The sequence below is a fragment of the Photinus pyralis genome, unplaced genomic scaffold, assembly GCF_008802855.1.
Source record: "Photinus pyralis isolate 1611_PpyrPB1 unplaced genomic scaffold, Ppyr1.3 Ppyr1.4_LG2, whole genome shotgun sequence".
Lineage (NCBI taxonomy): Eukaryota > Metazoa > Arthropoda > Insecta > Coleoptera > Lampyridae > Photinus > Photinus pyralis.
This window is the reverse complement of record NW_022170403.1, coordinates 16,535,015-16,540,482: the sequence shown is the minus strand read 5'-3', so window position 1 is coordinate 16,540,482 and position 5,468 is coordinate 16,535,015. Positions and strand designations below refer to the sequence as shown.

Genomic DNA, 5,468 nt, shown 5'->3' with positions numbered 1-5,468 from the left:
CGGATATGTTTAGAGGCTTCTACTATTTTCATCGAGGTGATGCAGACTATTTTTTTTGGGCCCGCGGTAGAAGGAAATAATCATTTCAAATCAATGAACATATTTAGCACCCGTTTAGTATGAAACATGGCGAATTGTAAATTAAAATGCACATCCTTCCGCGGTATCGAAATTAATACGCTGCATAGCAATTTTTTTTTTTTTTGTCAGGTGGGGAAATGCATTATGCACACTCCGGATGGAAAAGTCCGGAGTAGTGTGGGACTCTCACCCACTAAAACCCCACCTGAGGCTTCGGCTTCTAGGGCCATTCGCCTTTATACATACTTTTACACAGAAAAAGATGACTATATAAGTACAATGGGACAGAAACGGATCTAGTTACATTTATTAACATACAAAACCAACAATTTAAAAATATCATAGATCATTTGCTATACCAATTCTTTGGATAAAGGCAAGAGTATTTTTACATTGCTCTTTGTTTTTAAAGTTATTTTCCCATGCAGGGTCGATATTAAAGAGCACACGTACATCTGTGTACTGCGGACAGACAGAAATAATATGATGTGGTGTTAAAATAACACCACATTGTTCGCATAGTGGCCGTTCTTCGCCCGCCAACAAATATCCATGAGTGAGGGCAGTATGCCCCAGCCGGAGTCTGTACAGCCTGATCAAGTTCAAACGCCCAACGTCGATATAAAATAGCGGATCCAGACTCTGTTTGATCTTCTTCAAAGCCGTATCAGTCTCCGACCACTGTTCACTCCACCGCTCATAAATTTTCGTCTTCACAAGTTCACGTCGTGCAATAGATGACATATTCGTAAAGTCAACGTTATCCAGTTGGAGATAGTTTAATACCTCTCTAGCTCTAACACCTAACGATCTACATCTATTTAGCCGAGCAATTGTAGTTGCATCAGTAAGTGATATAAAATTTGGATGTTTATCATCTATCCTTACTTTTATATAATTTGGATGTATAATAGTTTGCAACAATCTGTTTCCGGCGTAGAGCTAGAGGGGGAATATTTGCCTCGACGTGGAGCGATGTTACCGGACTTGTTGGATATGCTCCCAAAGAGTAGCGAATGGCCAGGTTCTGAATCTTGTCAAGTTTCTCAAGCAAAGTATTACTGCCACATGTAGAGTACGCTGCACATCCATAATCCATCCTTGACAGGATGAGGGCCTTATAAATATCTAGGAGGGTCTTAGGGTGAGCTCCCCACCTATGATGAGCTAGAACTCTCATAATGTTCAGCGATTTTCTACATGTAGCCGCAACATTCTCCAAATGCTTTGACCATCGTAATTCCCTATCAAAGGTAAGTCCGAGGAACTTGACTTCTTGGACAACACTGATTATACGATTGTTCATAAACAAAACGGGGTCATAGTGGGGCTTACGGAGTCGACAAAAGTGAACAACCTTTGTCTTCTCCTCCGACAGCACGTACCCGACAGCATTGGCGTTATGACAAATGATGTTAATTGCCGTTTGTAGGTTTCGAGTTATTGTGCCAACCGTCTTACCAGAACAACAAACCATTAAATCGTCTACGTATAAGCATTTATCAATTGACTCCTCAACACCTTTGGCTATTTCATTTATGGCGATGCCGAACAGGGAACAACTGAGTGTTGACCCCTGCGGCACACCATTTTCTAAAACATACTCTTTGGAGTTGATATCGCCGATTCTTACACAGAACTTCCTATCCTCTAAAAAGGATTTTATAAATTTAGGTAAATTCCCTCGAAGATTGTTTTTATACATATTTTGCAATATTCCATATCTCCAAGTCATGTCATAAGCACCTTTTATATCGAAGAAGACCGCAACCAGATGTTCACCACTGTCAAATGCCCTCAGAATTCTGTCTGTCAGTTTGACCAGATGGTCTACCGTTGACCGTCCTTTCCGAAAACCAGTTTGGTAAGGCACGTATACGTTATTGCTTTCGAGAAATGTTTGTAGCCGCACATTAACCATTTTTTCTAGCAGTTTTCCCAAGCAAGATGTCAAACTAATTGGGCGATAACTTTGTGCCTGCAACGGATCTTTTCCTGGTTTCGGTATAGGAATTACGATGGCTTGCTTCCATTCTGAGGGGTAGGTAGAATCATTCCAGCAGTTGTTGAAGAATCTTAAGATGGTATTTTTCATTTCAGAACTACAGTGGCGAAGCATCTGGTTATGGATAGCGTCTTCTCCCGGTGAACATGACTTGGTGTTACGGATTGCTGCCTCCAATTCTTCTACAGTAAAAGGTACGTTACAGTTCTGTATATCATCTGTGTTAAAGTCAATTAATACTGCTTCTTTTTCAGGTTTGGTATCTAGAATGGTGTTGGAATAGTTTGACGAGCTACTGACTTTATAGAACTGATCTGCAATTATGTTAGTTATGTCTTGCAGTTTATTGGTAATTATTCCATCGGATTTGCGCAAAAACACCGGATGACTGCAGCTGTTTTTTCCAGATATAGCTCCGACTTTCTTCCAGACATCATTACTGGTAGTCTCTGGTGTCATGGTTGTTACATAATGTTGCCATGAAATTCTTTGGGCTTCTAGTATTCCCCTACGACACTGAGATCTTCGTTTTTTGAACTCTACAAGATTCTCCAACGTAGGATTTCGACGAAATTTATTTAGAGCTTTTTTCTTTAATGCTATTTTTTCTTTGATTTCAGGTGACCACCACGGGACCATCTTTCGCCTATTGCCAGGTTTAGATTTAGATATGCTGGCGTCAGCGGCGTTTATGATGGAAGAGGTAATGGTTTTAACATTTAGATTGTCTTGATTAGGAGGGACGAGGACTTGTGTGAAGAGTTCCCAATTTGCTAATTGGATTTTATATTTAGCTATCGTTTTTATTGGAAGATTGTGACCCCTGACTGTGATAATAATGGGAAAATGGTCACTATGATGTAGATCATCTTCCACCTCCCATTTCAGGCTAGTATGTATACCTGGTGAACATACTGATACATCGATGGAGTCAAATGTGCCTGATCCTGCATTGAAAAATGTAGCGGAGCCATCATTTAGTAAGCTTAAGTTACTATTTTCAATCAGGTCCAACAATTCTTTCCCTCTAGCATCATTTGATCTGGAGCCCCAAACGGTGTTGTGGGAATTAAAATCCCCAACAAGAATAAATGGTGGTGGAAGCTGCCCAATAATTTTTCGAATTTCTTCGACATCATAATTTATATTGGGAGTGTAAATATTACAAAGTGTACACGATCTACTAATTTCAAGTTTAACGGCTACAGCCTGGTAAGTTGTATGTAATTTAACTTGTTTATAAGGTGTTCCTTTGTGAATGAGAAATGCTACTCCTCCACAGGCTCTTGCAGGTGAGTAGAAATCCTTTCTAATTAAACTGAAATTTTTAACATTGTACTTTGTTCCAGGTTTTAAATGTGTTTCCTGAATGGCAACACACAATGGTGTGTGCCTTTGTATAAGTAGTTTTAGTTCATTTAAGTTGTTGGATAGTCCTCTACAATTCCATTGTATAATTTTTGTACCCCTTTCGAAGATTTTTGTATAAAAAGACAATCACGGTGAAATAAATAACATAAATAAATAACAAATAACAATGTATATGGGACTATTACAAATAAAATGAACAGATAACTAGGATATCACAGATTGTATCACAAATTAATTGGTACAAGACCCTCTTGGCCCCGAATTGCGGGGTTTCCTGGGTTTGCCTTTCGGCCACCCTTTCCTCTTCCTCTGTTGCTTTGCCTCAGTAACTTTATCATCATCTACAGATGTGACACTCGATTCCCTAGATCGAGACAAAGCGGGAGACGTCTTACGTTTAGACCCCCGCGTCTCTGCGTCCATACCCTCTACCTCTGACGCCGTAGTAGGGTCCGAGAAATTAACGCTGTTCCCGGGAATTGATATGGGAACTTCTACAACAGTTGGGGGAGGTTGTACAATTAATCGGTTTGTGGTGAGTATTCTCATTAATGCCTCCATTTCTTCCTTAATTATTTTTCTAATTTCAGGACCGACAGGTTGTACGGGAACTGACGTTGGTACTGAAGCAACCTGTGCAAAAGATGTGCTGGGATTCACTGTCCCAACTTTCTTTTTTGCTTCCGAGTACGACAGCTTTTGTATCACCTTCACCTCCTGTATTTTCATTTCCATCTTGAACACTGGACATGTTTTAGTGACCGCTTTATGCGGCCCTTTGCAGTTTGGACATTCGATGGGTTCTCCGCAGGTAGTTCCTTCGTGTACAGGTTTTCCGCATACGCACCTCTTATCATGCTTACAATTTACAGCAGAATGTCCGAATCTTTGGCAATTAAAACATCTAAGTGGATTTGGTATATACGGACGCACCTGCAAGGGGTAAAACGCCGCTTGGATTGTCCGTGGTAATCTCGGGGTATTGAAGGTAAGTATATGGTTTGCAGTGTCTATAAACACTCCATCCCTCCTTGTCCTAATCCTCCTAACGTCCACTACACCTTGACTACTTAGATTATCTTTTATTTCCTCAATAGAGCAATTCAAAAGATCGCGACAGAAAACCACTCCCTTTGACGAGTTAAGCATCCCATGGGGTACTACCTCAACTTCAAAATCGCTAAATCGCGTACAGTTACAAAGTAATCTCGACTGCTTCTGTGATACAGTTTCAACCAAAAGATCTCCTTTCATCTTCTTAACGTCTTTTACTTGACCAACAATGCCATACAAAACCTTACTTATCAGGAAGGGACTTACAGATGTAAAATCGCCTTCCTTCCTTTTAATGACCAAGAACCGGGGCACTTCATCCACCTTCTCATTGGCCATGTATTCTCTTCCAGGAGCATTTACATGCGTCGAGGCCTGGTCGCCTGCCAACGACGCCGAGCAGCCGCTTAATATCGACCGGGTGAGGCCTGCCCGCTCCGCCTCGCTCATAAATTAGATTGCTCGGAACAGCGATTCTTTCTGGAACAATTTTCTATTAAATAATCGCATCTCTCTAGTTCTACAGTGCAGAGCCTTAATAAAAAGTATTAATAGAACCAATTTATTGTCCACAATAGTTCTGCTTCTGCGCCCTTCCATTGTAAGGGCGATTTGCTTCTTTGAATTGGATTTATAATTAATGGAATCCTTTTAGGAAGTTGATGGTTGGACGCGATTGTAGTTTGTGGAGAAATGATTTAAAAGCGTTTCCAGATCTTTCTATGTGTCTAACTCCAAATTCCGCACCCACACAAAACAATGTATATAACAATAAAGCTCTTAATAATTTTCAGTAAGCCAAATTTCAAAGCGCGTATTTAGGCAAATGTTAGGTTCATAGCAATTGTGTTGTTTTATGCGCCGGTTTTTCACGTTACAATAGTTTCCGGCCGTTAAATTTAATATACCTACATTAAACGTAATTAAAATTATAAAAAAGGAAAATTAAATTATTTTC

The 5,468-nt window shown here is 40.1% G+C and overlaps 2 long non-coding RNA genes across 2 annotated transcripts; both read left to right on the top strand.

The window, feature by feature from the left end:
- The first annotated feature begins 2,357 nt into the window (after positions 1 to 2,357).
- Positions 2,358 to 2,769, top strand: LOC116165020. The gene is made up of 3 exons (XR_004144061.1): positions 2,358 to 2,435; positions 2,494 to 2,642; positions 2,707 to 2,769. It is a non-coding gene; the product is annotated as an uncharacterized LOC116165020 (long non-coding RNA).
- A 15-nt stretch (positions 2,770 to 2,784) lies between these two features.
- Positions 2,785 to 3,550, top strand: LOC116165018. The gene is made up of 3 exons (XR_004144060.1): positions 2,785 to 3,066; positions 3,118 to 3,378; positions 3,436 to 3,550. It is a non-coding gene; the product is annotated as an uncharacterized LOC116165018 (long non-coding RNA).
- Positions 3,551 to 5,468: the final 1,918 nt, after the last annotated feature.